Source organism: Thalassophryne amazonica, chromosome 3 (assembly GCF_902500255.1).
Source record: "Thalassophryne amazonica chromosome 3, fThaAma1.1, whole genome shotgun sequence".
Classification (NCBI taxonomy): domain Eukaryota; kingdom Metazoa; phylum Chordata; class Actinopteri; order Batrachoidiformes; family Batrachoididae; genus Thalassophryne; species Thalassophryne amazonica.
Window position 1 is genome coordinate 6,672,541 of NC_047105.1, and position 15,155 is coordinate 6,687,695.

The 15,155-nt window shown below is 44.1% G+C and overlaps 1 pseudogene; it reads left to right on the plus strand.

Moving 5' to 3' along the window:
* The first annotated feature begins 1,946 nt into the window (after positions 1-1,946).
* LOC117505759 overlaps positions 1,947-15,155 on the plus strand; it is a 63,168-nt pseudogene continuing 49,959 nt past the window's right edge.

Here is a 15,155-nt window from a genome sequence, read left to right on the forward strand (position 1 = left end):
GCGAGGGCCCAACAGTCCATTCGCTCTGTAACGGGTCCTGATTACCTGGTTTTTCCTTCAGGTTTGGCAGAAGTCTTCACTCAGAGTCCAGTCTAGTTGGGACAACAGCCTCTTTAAAATAAGGCTCCGCCTTTTTAACTACAACCAAAAAATAAAGAGGCTGAAACAGGTTTGACCTGTTTCGGTGTCGCCGACTGAATGGTCACCCCTAAAAATCGCTCCGCCCTGTCTTCACTGTGCATGCGTCATTAGCCGCGATTCACTGATTATCACCTCGTTTCTGCTTAAAACTTTAATTTGTCATCTGATGGTTAATAATCACATTAATCCCTTTGATCGCTTTGGGTGAAGAGACTCAGATGAGCTGCTGTGGTCCCAAATGACGCATGTGCAGTGTGTAGTGTTTAGGGGGGACTGTTCGGTCTGTGACACCGGGTACTCTTGAGAATCCTGGACCCAGTTTGAGTGGATTCAGATTTGAATTATTGCAGCTTTAAATGTAAGACAAATTAAAACTAAAGTGGAGCGCTCTGAGTGCATACCTGTGCGTGGAGTAAAATGCGGCACCTCATCTTTTCCAGCTGCAGTCACTGGAACCGCGCCCTGATCCGGTTTTCTGATCCACAGGATCACCAGGATTGTCTCAGACACTAGAAGGCGGTATTATAAGGGTTAATCCAGGTTTTACTCTGGCCTTGGCCGACGTATGTCATCTGAGTGCTCATCTAGTTTAAATCATCTCAATCAGAGCTCCACAACGTGGGGCCCGTGGACCACGTACGGCCACACTCCCATTGTTTCACCTCGTTAATAAAGGTAATAATGTGACTGTTGATTGGGTTAACGAGTGTTTTTCTTCTTTACGTGATTGAATGCAGTCCTCCACATCTTCAAAGGCTCCTGAGTGCTGACATCATATAATAGGTCGTCTTTATGACATTGTTCTTTCACAGTCAGAAACACAACAGAACTGGTGTGAACACTGTGGTCCGAATTTGACTGAATGCGTCGGCACAGTTTATCTCAGCTAACACTGATTAGATATTATTGATCTGAGTTTGAATTGATTAAAATGATCAATAAGAGCTGCTGAGTCCAACAGAGACGGTTTGATCACAAAGCTGTTTCTGCTGACCATCAGGACGAACCACTGAACCAGAACCACTCCCGCAGAAAACTCATCCCAGACACAAGAACTGCACAGACCCTGATCCACACAGACCTGGAGCCTCAGAGACCCGGATTCACACAGACCTGGATCCACACAGACCAGGAATCTCAGAGACCTGGATTCACACAGACCCGGAGCCTCGGAGACCCAGAGCCAACAGGCCTCAGAGCCACAGACCTCAGAGACCCAGACAGACACAGACCAGGAGCCTCAGAGACCCGGATCCGACAGACCCGGAACTCAGAGACCCGGATCCACACAGACCCAAGGCCTCAGAGACTCTGATCCACAAAGACCCGGAGCCTCAGAGACCCAGACACACACAGACCAGGAGTCTCAGAAACCTGGATTCACACAGACCCGGAGCCTCAGAGACCCGGAGCCACACAGACCTGGGGTCACAGCAACAGCTGGATCTGGACCAGGCTCCTACATAAAGTCTGTCCCATGACACCTTGAGATTCTGGGTTTCTGAGTTTCTGAGTTTGAGTTTCTGAGATCCAACATGCTGCAAGTTAATAAACATGATGAAATGTATCAACTTCTGTATAACAACTATATAAACTTCAGAAAAATCTTAACTTTCAGCTCAACATTGACCCCATGTTGACCTTTCCAACAAACTTCACTGAAATCTTTTCAGGTGTTTTTAATTATTTTTTAAAACAGCTGAAAACAATCATTGGTGGTCACGTGATCCCAGGTTCAATAAAGTTTCCTGCCAAAAAAAAAAAAAAAGATGGCTGGTCCGTCCGACCCTACAAAGTCGCTCCTGAACGCTTCAGGACTCCAAACCAGATCCAGACTCGAGCCGAAGATCGACGGCGGGACTCGAAGACACGAGCCGCAATTTTTTTTTTGTTCTTTCTTTTGTCATCGTGAGCCAGAACCGGGGTCCGAACCTGTGCAGCGAGACCCAGAACCGTGCAGGATGCCGGCCACAGAGAAGGACCTGGGTGACGACGCGCCGTGGAAGAAGATCCAGCAGAACACCTTCACCCGCTGGGTCAACGAGCACCTGAAGTGCGTCAACAAGCGGATCGGGGACCTGCAGCTGGACCTGGGCGACGGGCTGCGACTCATCGCCCTGCTGGAGGTCCTGAGCCACAAGAAATGTACCGAAAGTACCACCCGAGGCCCAACTTCGGCCAGATGAAGCTGGAGAACGTCTCTGTGGCTCTGGAGTTCCTGGAAAAGGAGAACATAAAACTGGTCTCCATAGGTGAGTCCGAGCCCGGAGTCCATGGCGGGGCCGTGTGCGTCCACGCCAGGCCCGAGGCCCAGCTTTGAGGGCGTTTAACCCACTTTGTCTAATTTTCTTTAATCACTTTGCGGTGGAGGCGGACTACCTTAAAGACTTTAACACTTTAATGTTTTAGCTCTTGTTTTCTGGTGCGAATGTCTCTGAGAAAACTGTCAAATGCGGACTTTATATCTCGTGGATGTGGCCTTTAATTCGGCAGGTGGTTTCATCGCAGTTTATCAAATTTTTATTATGAACTTTTTAAAGTTTTAAGCAGCTGTTCGAGTCTCTCTGTGTGGCTGGTTTTCGGTGCGAGTCCAGGATAAGTCGAGTTAAAGAACTTTTGTTTGTTCTCACGATTATCTCTAATAGTTAATCATTTCTGGGCGCATTTTTAAGAGCAGTTAAAGTTTGATAAACGCTGTTTGTTGACGGTTCTGCGTCGGCTGGACTGCGTCGTCTGGGGACGAGCCCGGATTTGCTTGAACAATCGCATAATTTAAAAACTTAAGAGATTTACTGTGAATTATTAGCAACTGCGTTATTGTTAAGGATGTGTGAGTCGGGTGAATGTGTTCTAACAACTCGGCTTATAGATCGATAACAAAGCTGCAGAATTTTGGTTTTTAAGCGATTCTGCGCCGCTCGCGCTCACCTGGCTGGGTGAGTTCAGGTGAAGGTGTGCGGTGGGAATATGCGTCATTCGGGAATCTTGTCTGTTTAATGAATGATTTTTCACATGGTGCAAATGCAGCTTTGCAGGTTTTAGTAAACTTGACGTTTAATTCGTCCATTTTTCCTCCCGTTTACAGCTCTCACGGCTTCATGTCGAGATAAATGCAGCGGGTTTCCATCAAGGAAAAAGCTACTTTTGCATTTCGTTGCTCGTCATTTAGAACCGTCAGAACTTAAATTGTGACTATCTAAATGATTCTTAATATCATCCGTGTTGGCTCGTATTTCCTACAGAAACGTCTTTAATAATTCTCCGCTGTTTGTGGGAAACTACTTAAAATTTCTGAAACGGAAAAAGTGCAAATTTTAAAGTTTTATATTTTTATTTACCTCGTTAAACACGCTTGTTTGTTTCGTTAATTCAAACCCACTGTTGTGGGTTTAATTAAAAAACAATTACGAATTTAAGTTTAAAAGTGAAAATGGTGGACACAATCTTACAAATTTATTCTCCAGGTGTTTTTTTAACTGATTTTTCGGCCACGTGTGACTCGAAAGCTATAATTTCTTATATAGCTGTGAGAACAAACTGAATTCTGATAAGTTTGTTGGATTATTTAATCTTATTGTGGATAAAATTGTAACTTGTCATAAATCTTTAAGGTGTTTGTTTTTTTTAAGTTCATTCGGTGTCTGTTTTTTTTTTTCTTTAATTTCTGGAATGTCATTTAAAATCATTTTGTGAAATTCTGCTCTCCTGTATGAAAAGTCAAACCTCATTTTAGTTTTCATTTGTAATTTAATTCCATAAAGAATTCCAGATTTCTGACTTGTGGCAGCATCTTGTTTGGTGTATTTAAAAAAAAAAAAAAAAAAAAAAAAATTGCAGTTAAAATATATATATATGGGTGGAGAGATGGCTCCTCCCCCCCCCCCCCTTTCATGGACCAAAAAAATAAGTCCCTGTTGAATGTGAACCTTCTAGTCAGTATCAGGTGACACATTGATTCAAATAAAGGCATTCATTTTTTTTAGCCAGACATTTCAAATGTTCCGTTACATATTGGGGAGGTGATGGCAGGATCCTCGGTTCAAATCCCAGCCTGACAGAAAATCACTTAAGGGCCCTTGGGAGAGATCCTTAATCCCTTAGTAGCTCCCAGTGTGTAGTGAGCGCCCGGCATCAGTGCGTCTGTGTGAATGTGAGGCATTATTGTAAAGCATTTTAAGCATCTGATGCAGCTGGAAAAGCACAATATAAATAAATGCTGTCCATATTTCAACTTTATTTATGAAGCACCAAATCACAACAAAGGTACGTCACATGAGTAAAGTCTGACTTCACCAACCGCCAGAACGTCACTGCATCACATTAACGGTTGTGCAGGTTCAAATGATAAAAAACAGGTTATGAAGTTTCTTTTCTCTATTGTCTTTTGTGGTAAAATATGCAGGAACTGGCACTTAAACTCAGTGGCTATACGCCCAACCGTTGGGTCAATAAAGTAAATTTGCCAGCATATACGCCCAACCACAACTGACCAATGAGCACGCTTGTAAGCTCACTTCCAGTTTCAACAGAGGGGCTGTGATCTAAAGCGGTTCTGTCTGGCTCATCACACACAGGGAACAGTGTCAAACTAACACCATTTTACAGGCAATAAGCAGCATTTTGTTCAAAAACTGTTTCGTCGTCATTAACAGGCTTCCGTTCAAAATACTTATGAAGTTGGTCTGTTTTCATCCATTGTGGTGGTTTCACAGTAATTAAACATGGTGCCATTAAATGTCAAACATATGCCACAATAGAGCCTTAAAGTGGTGTAAAAACATAGTTTAGATGCACAAAATGTGTCAAATACACGATCACAGTTGGGCAAATAAGATGAGACATTTATCTGCCCAACGGTTGTGCATGTAATGTTCATTGTATGACTTATTTGCCCAACAGTTGGGCGTATAGCCTTTGCCAAACTCAAATTTCTACTTGTTTGCAAATCAACACCTGCCCCCCCCACTTACAAAATCCTGGATCTCCTTCAGATAGGAACAATTTCTAAAACTTGTTACACCAGAAATGAGTAAATGCTCATTTCTTCATAGTCTGGCCAGACGCCAATGTAAATATACAGCAAAATTAAATGATTTAAAGTCCAATTTTATGAAATGTCAATTTAAAAACATCTAAGAAAATTGATATATAATTGCTGTTGGTGTGAGAGCAGGTTGTCTCGGTATGAACAGTGACATCATTGTGTGCATGAACAGCTTAATTTAATTCTTTGTAGTAAGATGAGCAAAGTTGCACTTAAATGGCTCTTCAAGCCTTTGTGTCTAAAGGCTAAACTTGTATCTGAATGTCCTGTAATGTCAGGCCAATTATTTCTGGAGGTGAGCAGCTCCATTTACTGATGTCCAACATGTCCTCCAATCAGCAGCTTTGTCCAGATCTGCTGTGAAGCGATGCAGTCAGCTGTCTAGTCATTATGTAGCAGGCTGTCGGCGGCATACAGCTGAATTTCAACTTCAGGACAAATGGAGAGAAGCTCAGACTTAAAAAGTGGACCTAAAGCTGAGCCCTGTGGTACACCAATCAAGCAACTTGAGTGAAAAGTTTCCTTTAATTCTTAAGCAGTGAGGTCTGGTCACATGACACCACAAAATCAGTAGTTTTGAGACTAATTTGATAACTTTGACATTTGTACAATAAACAGCAACAGGCGCCCGTTTCAATCTACAAGTGTAGCTCCACCCACTCCTCATCTAGGAGACTTTCAGCTGTTCAACAAAATAAGTTTCTGTTGAGTTCTGGCTTGAAACTGAACTGTGTTGGGTTCAGAGAACAGTGACTTTATTCCAGCGGTTGATCAGCTGCTGAACTCCGACGTACCCCAACACCTTGGAGATAGTCTCTGGGAGGACGTCGGCTCTGATCCTCCCTCAGAGTCCACAGTGATAACTGCTTGTTTTAAGCCCTCACGGGTCTGTTTATCAGGATTCTGATGTTCCTCATCGGACTCCTTCTGTCTCCATCCTGTGCTGCAGGATTCTTCAGTAGTTCAGCTCCTCAGAGACCTAATCTAACGAGACCTGACCTAGTGGGTCATAATCTAGTTTTTGTAGTTTCTTTTTTCTACCCCAAATAATGTAACCTCACTCATGTTGTTAAAATTATCTACTTGTCAGATTATTCATCTTGAATAGCGATGATGTTTGTTATATTTGATATGATTTGTGCTTCCAGGGCTGCAGATTTTCTGTGCTCAGAAATGAGTTTGGAAAGCTGCTTGTCTTGTGTTAATTTACACACTTAAAGGGAAAAAAACACAGCAGAGTGAAAAGACTGTCATTACTAAACTGCAGACTATTTTATTTTGATCAGATGTCATCAGTCATCCCGTGCAGGTTTGCTTTTTCATGTTACCTTATTTAAATGTCTAACTGAGTTTAAGACTTAGTTACAGAACATGTTTGTCTCTTGTTTTTTCATTTATCTTTGTCTTTTTTTTGTCTCCAGTTTTCGATGCGTTGTGCATTTTAAGGTTCGCTTCAGTGTCTTTTCACGGGTGTTGCATCAGAAAATTCTTTGAAGGTTGTTTTTGAATGGTTTCCTGGCAGCAAGAACAAAGTTATGGCCTGAAAATAAATAAGACTTATGACCGTTTCTGGTTTATCAAAAAATATAGGATCCTTCTAATCAGTCCACTTATCTGATCTAAAAATATAGGCCAGTTATAATTTCAAATCCCATAAAGCAGAAATTAAGATTCTTTAAGTTTCTCTGGGGGGGGGACAAAAGTGACATCTGCAGGTGTTTGTTGGTTTAATCCTCATAAATGACAAATGAATGTCTGAAGTATTTAGTGGATTTAAAAACATAAATGCCTTTTTTAGTGATTTTCTGTACAGTAATGTCAATCTTGATGCCATTTCTCAACATTTGACATCTGTCTCTTGTAGTAGGTCTGATCTCTATAAATCTCTTTATTTCTACTTGACCCTCCGCTCACCATGTGCTTGAGTGTGTGTGTGTGGTCATGTGACTTTGTGCACTCATCTCTTTGGTCCGTCCGCGGTTCCTGCAGACAAATGACTGAATGAAAACAGTCTTTTGATCAATAAAATGAGGGGGGGGGGGGGGGGTCTTTAACTCTCTGATCTGTTGTAGTTGTGACATCAACAAATCATTCTTTTTTTAGTAGTTTAAAAAAAAACCTGCCCCCAGTTAGAAAATCCAAACTGTATTAAAGTGACAGTTTGACTGCTGCGGGGGGGGGGGGGGGTGATGTGAGTGCTGGCTCAGGTCAGCACTCAGTGCCAGTCTGCTTTCTGAGGGAACTTGTGTTCCCATGATGGCGGCTTCAGATTTGGACCGACTCTGTTGGAACAAGGTCGGAGTCATGTGATCAGTTAAATGCTGAACTCGAGGTAAGGTTGTGCTCTTAGAATTATTTGAGCAAGTTTGGTGTCTAAAGTTTTCCTCAAACTCTGAATCTCTAACTGTTCACATGGACAAACAGGATTGTGGGAGTTTAGTAGAATCTGAGCAGGTCACATCAGCTTCTGAACTGGTTCCAAATTATTTTTTTTTAAACTGTTAATTTGTTGCTAAGCAACAGATGATTGAATACTTCTGGACCTCTACCAGATTTGGTCCAAATCAGGGTGAAACTGACTTTATTTTTTTTCCAGAATCGGACTTCAGTGTTGTTCAGAAATCATCTGGATGGGAGGAGGAAAACAAAGGTTTACTGAGAACTGGACTCCTTTATAGTAAAAAAAAAAAAAGTCACATGCACAGGAAGTGAGTGTACGAGAGCAGGCGTGACCGCAGAGGTGCTGACAGGACGCTGTCACTGTTGATTTGGATTCAGGCGTCGCCGTGCACGAGTCAGTGCTTCAAGTATTAAAACTTCCGCCACACAAACGTGTTTGCAGTGTAAGGTGGCATCTTGCCAGCTGTACGACCTCGCTGCTGCCAGCAGAGTGGGCGTGTCTCTGGAGTTAGCTGTGACTTATGGCCAGTGGTTCAGGCGGTTCAATAGTTTGTTTCCGATCAGACATTTTTGTTTTTTTTTTTTATCTAAAGTGTGGACATGTAGAGACGGTGTCCCGCTGTGGGACACGTTCCACTGGTTGTTGTAGTAAACTCCATAGATAACGGGGTGGAGTTGGCTTCACATAAAACTTATGACCCTGAGCTGGTTTGGGTTGTGTGTGTTCAGGTGCTGTGAGGGGAAACGTGTTCCTACTTGGTGGCTGAAACTCAAACATGTATCTGAATACAGGTCAGAGGTCATCGGCGGTGGCGCAGGGCGTGTCCTGGTACTCTTCAGTTCCATTAGCTCCTGGTTGTTTCTCAGAGTAAATATCGTGACAAAATGTCATCAGAACAAATGTTTGCTGCTGAAGTTCCAGTTTAATTGAGTTTATTAAACTCATCTTTAACTTCAGATGTAAAAAAAAAAAAAAAAAAAAAAAACAGTTCTTGCTAATCCAGTGATTAATGTAACTGGTCAGTTTGAATTCATGTGAAACTATTGATTTTGAAAAATGAGACGGTAAACTGTCGTTGTGGCCAGAACAAGACATTTGAAGGTGTTCTCGTGGGCTCTGGACTAACTTTACTCTTATTGATTTACAGGTTCAAATGTCTTTAAACTGTGAAGCTGCTTTTAAACGTCTAATCCAGGTTTGAAGTTTTCAGTATCTGAATTGGATGTCTCTAGTTTGCTCCTAATCTGTCCACCTGGGGGTCCAAGCAGACCCCAGGATGACTTGTGTTCTTGTCTGAATTATTGGATCGAATGTCTGAAACTGCATGTTTGTGGAACTTTGAGATGCTGTGTGGGTTTTTATTTTTTGTTTACTGTAAATATGAAACGTTTGTCTCAATCATTTGTTAAATGGAACGATCATAAAACTCATTTTTAGGAAACGGGACTCGGTGTGTGTGGGCGTGCTGTCTGAGTGCCTTGGACTCGTGCAGGAAAAGCCCACTTGGCGGGTTTCCTGCGGTTTCTGGACTGCACCAGGAGGACATTTGTTTATGAGCGCTACTGCTCTTTTTTTTTTTTTTTTTTCCTCTCGTTACTTTTATGACTTGCTGCTACTGCGGCTCGACCAAACCGTAACCACATCATTATTTAGTCCAAGTGCTGCAGATGGATCACAGAACTGTTGGGCAGCTTCAGACGCACCACGTGCATGGGTCAGACTGCACATGGCGGGACTTGACACAATGCGCATGCGTCAGTTCTGTGATGCAGCCAGCGGGGGGGGGAGTACATCAGTACAAACTCGTGTCTGTGACGATCTGAAGCATCCTGTGCACGTTGACACTTTTGCTAGTAAAAAGCTCGGATGTTGACCCGTTAGCTTGGAGGATCCAACCTTTTGGCTAATGTTTGCACCACGCGGGGCAACTTGCACTCTGCTGAAGATCCGCGCTTTAAACACGCCCAATACAAAGGTGCTAATTGTTTCACTTCTTTATCCAGCAGCTGGTAAACGTGGTCTGTAAGCAGTTTCTATGGTTACCACACTGAAGAGAAGGTTGCTGGTTTGATACCACCTTGGCTCATTCTTCATAAGTCTGGAGTTGGGTTGCAATCTGTTGATGATCTTAATTGATGACTTGTTTAGTCATAATGTCAAGTATTGATTACTGCATCGCAAAGGCAAATGATGCCTTCAACTGTCTTTGTCCACATCTGTTTACCGCCAGAAGATTTTTAAAAAAATAAACACTGAATCTGTTCAAATGGTTGTTGATTTAATCACTTGCTCAGGAAAAGCATCTGGTGTGGGACCGGATGAATCTGCTGGTTAAACCTGAGCCAAACTCTCAGTCTCCTGTTAATTTTTTTTATATGAATTTTCAGCCATACTTTAGTTTCAGTATGTTGCTGCAGAAGGGAAATGAGAGAACATGCATGTAAAATTACATGCTGCAGCAGCATGCTGGTTTCTCTAACAATCATCTGAAATCCAAACTCCGAGACAGGAAGTAGTTTTGTTCCTGTGCTGGTAACTAGTAGAACGTGATGGGTGGGCGAGATCATCTGTCCCACCTGATGGTTTAGACGAGGACTTGGTGTGGGCAGAGACCCATCACCCTACAGGCACACTAGCAAAGAGATGACCTGACGTGTAGACGCTCTGCAGAGAAATGGGACAAGTCACTTTGCTGGCAGCTGGGCGGGGCCAAAATGCACCAGATGTGTTTTTGTTTTTTTCCTCATAAATGTTGCATGACTGTTTGCGAACAGCTTTTAGGGTCACAAATCAGTTTTGGACTGGTCCAAAATTTTAGTGCTGTTTTTCTGAAGACATCTTGCAGTAAGATACGGTTTTTTTTTTTTTTAATGACCACTCTGAACTGAACAGTGTATCTTTACCTTTTTTGCCTGGCCAAAAATGTTTTTCAGCGTTCTCCACTCTGACATACTAGCGTTACATGGCCATGTTGGCATGCTACTAGCAATATAGGAATGACACTGAAGGAAATCAAGCAAACTTTGGTTTTGGTCAGACATGAAGGAAAAACTTGGTGACTGTTGGTTACTTGATGTCCATTAACACAAAAACAATGAGCTGGCCGCAACGCCCATCAAAGCACCAACTGTCATTTGTAGCTGACATGGCGGCTGTAGTGCGCCTGCTTCATTATCGCAGCGTGTTGTGATTCTGCCTTCCTGTTCTGTTAGTAGGACGTTTGTCGGTGCATTAAAAAAACCAAATTATAGAAAAGGTTATGATGAAACGTCTCAAATCACCAGCCGCGGTGTCGTGAGGCTACTGTGGGCGGGGGGGGGGGTTCTCTGATCCCGGGCCGGGTTTGGGTTTTGTCTGGGGGGAGGGATTGTTGTGGTGGATTCTGGCGGTTGCTCTCCTGCAGTCTGGCTCCGCTACAAACATCTGAAGCTCTCGACTGTTTGTCTTGTCAGACTAGAAAGTCATTTTCGGCTTCGCTGCTCATTGCGTAAATACAGACGATACAAACTCTGGGAGACATCAGCGCTGATCCGACTCGTCGTCCTCTGGGGATTAATGCAGAACCTGAGCTGATCCGTTGGTGTTCTGCATCACTGTAACTGGAGACACTGTTAAAATTCATTCAGATCACAACCTTTTGAATTAAATGTGTTCTCATGAACAAGTCGTTTATTTGTGACTTTGTTCACTTCCTCTGCATCTTTTGTTCCGCTCTTGTTTTTCCTTCTAACGCACACCAGATCTGGCCATGATGACATCATAGCCCGAGAGCGCGTGGTGAGGTCACGCTCAGCTAAATGCTGCCGTGTGTGTGTGGACGTCATTCCAGATGTGCTAATGACAGGAGCAGTGTGCTGGTTTCTCTCTTCTGGTTGTCGTTTTTTGGCTTGGTGTTTTTCTTGGACAGAAGCCTCCAGACTTGTTGACCTTTGTGACCTCACTCATAGCAGTTTGTAGACTTTAGATGGAGATGTGGACCGCAAACTGATTTTTAAGGACCAGATCAGTTTCTCTTTGCTCTGGTGGCTGAGGTTTACTCAGTGGTGCCATATTTTCTGGTTTGTTCACTTTCATGTTTGAGCATTAGCTGCACATCTCGCTCTGCCCCTCCTGATTAGAGGGGAAATGGTCTCATGTTCAACCATCACGACCAACTCGGACTGGAGGTTGGGTTCTGGTGGGCTTCTCTTTCTCCGTCTCTGCTGTGTGACTTGTCAGTGGTGCAGTGATGTCATCAGTGGTCACTCTACAGGAACTCTCTGGCATTTCTACAACTGCTTTGAATTAGCAGGTTGGCTCTCTAGCGCCACCAAACTGCAGCTGTGGGTTTGAGTTTAAAGAAGTGACAAATGGTGGGTGGGGGGGGGGGTGATGTCACAGTTGTGGGCGTGGCTGTTGGCTGACATCAGTTGTGGAATCTGTCAAAACCAGAGTTGATGATCAGATGCAGTAGCTCCACCTCCAGATGATCCTGCAGGTTCTTGTTGGGTGATTTTCTAGCATAAGTTGGTGTACAAAACCTCAAAATGAAACGCCATGTTTCCAACAGTGAGTCAGTCTGCATCAGGTAACATCAGATATGTTCTTTGCACATTTGTTTAATCATGTTTAGGTTGGTAATTTAAGTCATAAGTAACAGCACATGCTGTTCAGACTTCAGTCCAGGTAGACTTAGACATACGGTGTGTTTCTGGAGTCCGTCAAGTTAAACACTTATTTAGTCTGCCACACTACATATGGGCTCTGAAATGGTGTTTGTATATAAAAGTGGCTGTAATCCTAAGGGACAGCTTTGTTCACCCTCAGGGATCCAGAAACCTAAAAACAAACTTGGTCTGAGTCCCTGGCACATTAAACCAGATAAGCTGAAAGTCTGAACAAGACTTTTTTTTTTTTTTTAAAGTAGGCAGAACTACACAAACTCTGAATACTTGCGTCCATCAATCAAAATATCAGTTGGCATCAAACCGACAACACTCTGCAGCAGGAAGATTGTCGGGTTTCTGTTGCTGCTTACAGACTCTGTGCACAGAGGTTGACGCAGGGGAGGTCAAAGCTCAACAAATGCAAACGGTTGCTATGGGCCCCTTGAACAATGTGCTTCAAGCTCCGCCCACTCTGGTGATCCCATCGGGGGCCACATCTTCAGCTGGGTCGAGCTGAAGGCTTGTGGGCGTGGCTGTTGGCTGACATCACGCCTACGCCTCGAGGCGTCTGCTGTTCAGTTAAGAAACAGTGTGAGGTGGTAACATCAGGATAAAGTAGGACACAAAACGCTCCTCAGGGGGCAGAGCTCCTGTCGTCTCACCTGGAGACGAGGTGTGGCTCATTACTCTAGAAAGGAACGTTCTGGGCCTCAAATGGAGACGCTGATCTGTTTCTTCTTGCGTCTGTCAGTGATTTGACACAAGAACTTTTCTCCTCGATCTTCTGCACCAAAGTTCTCCATGAACCTCTGAACTTTAAAGTTCATGGTGCGCTCGTCTAAGGGAAGCTTTTGTGGGCAGCGAACGCCTGGTGCAGTCACGCTGACCTGCGCTCGTTGCTTTGGGCTGCGCCGCTGTGTGCAGGTTGAGTAACGTCTTGTGGGCGTGGCACGCTGATAACAGACAGGAGGGCCTTTTGTTCCAACCTGATGAATGTCAGGTCCACAGACAGCATTTATCTCACTGGGTCTCACTATGCACCTCCTCGTATAATACCTCGACCTCACATCCATGTCGTCTCCATGGTAACGGGTCAACACACTTGTGCTGCAGGTCGGAAGCCCGTGCAGGGTGGGGGCGGGGACCTTAGCTGAGCTTTGAGTGGGTGTGAAAGTGCTGCAGGGGTCAGAGGTTAAATTCCGTGTGGGGGGCGGGGGTGTCTCTCCCCTCTGTCTCAGCTCTTTAAAACCTCTGACCTACTGTAGGAAGGTCTTCTACATAACAAAATCAGACATTAGTTAAACTCTTATCTGCGAGCCGACTCGTGGTGTTCCTGGTGCCGAACTCTGAGAGCAGGTTCTCAGTGTCACCTCAGCTGACCTGGATTCAAATCCTCTGAATCAGCAACACAGTGACTGATGGGGGGGGGGGGGGGGGGGGGGGGAAGAAAAAAAAATTAAACTGAGGCTGTTAGTCTGTGAGCCTGGAAATGATTCTGACCTAATCAGGTCCACTTTAGGGGACCAAACACTTACAATCCAGCCTCATTGCACCTTGACCCACACAGATGTATGGTGGCCATCCAGGATGGCAGCTGTACCCGGGTAGCGAAGAGTTGCCAACAACTTGAAAATGCTTGAATCATGTTAAAGTGTAAGAGGCAGTCTGTCTCCAAAAAAGGCGTCATTGGAATGAGTGAAGGTTAAAACAGTGAAAATGGGTGTCAATTTTGTACAGGGGTCAAAAGTTAAAGCTGCTCCAACTTTAGCCAAAAGTGAAGCAAATTATTTGAATAAATCATTGTGCCATCAGGGTAACATGTTGAGTTTAACCTTTTACTTTGGAGACCAAACATTCAACACAGTCAAAACTACTCAATTTATTAATCCTATCAACTAATAATTTGCATCACTTTTGACCAAAATTGGAGTAACTTCAAATATTAACCTCAACCTGACCTCAACCTAGAGCTGCCACCCTGGATGGCCTCCATACACTCTCATATAGGTCACCTCATGGTACACTGAGGTTGGATTAAGTGGTAAAGAACCTGCTTGGCTCATGGACTGATCCAAAAAACTGTAAACTCAGGGGGCACTTGCTGGTCCAGACCTCACCGAATCCACCAGAATACAGGACACCACCAAGTCCTGCCTGACCAAAACCAGTGGGTCAAACAATCTACCAGCTGCAGCCAGGTAAAATGAGGGCATGACCTTGACCTCCAGCACTTGCAATGTGGATCATAACCAGAGAAACACACCATCTGGACAAAATGTCATCAGAGTCCCTCAGTGAACGTGATCCTCAGTCTCTCAAAATAAGTTTAGCAGCACACGGGGATCCCTCAGACCCGGGGTACCAAAGACAACTAGTCATCACTGGAGCCAAAGTCTCACAATCAGGCAGGAAGCTCTTCTTAGGAGTCCCTGGATTACAAGGCTGAGGACCAGAGACATGAACATCAAAGAGGTCAACATGCAGAGACACGTCTGGTGATGGTTGGAAACCCAGACGCCCTCTGCTCCACGAGGGCTCAGAGCAGTCTGAGGTCGGGACTGACCCCGAGCTGTTTAAACGAGGTGGAAGCTGGAAGATATGACAACGTCTGTTTACTGGAAGAAGTCAGGTTCTGCACGGTGCTCGTAGTACCTGTATGTGGACCTGGACCAGCACACTGTCAGACATCTCGGAGCCGCAGAGTCGATCTCTCCATGAGAATTAACTCTGCATCAAGGTGACTCTTTACGGGCTCTGAACCTTCAGAGTGTGCAACCAGGCAGCTCTGGCTGCTGAGCAGCTGGAACTAGATCCTGCCGAGTGACCTGAAGTACCTTTTTTTTTTTTTTTTTTCCTGGCAGAATGTGGAACTCTGAACAATCGCACTTTATCCAGAGACAGAAATCCTTTCTTTTTTACTTTC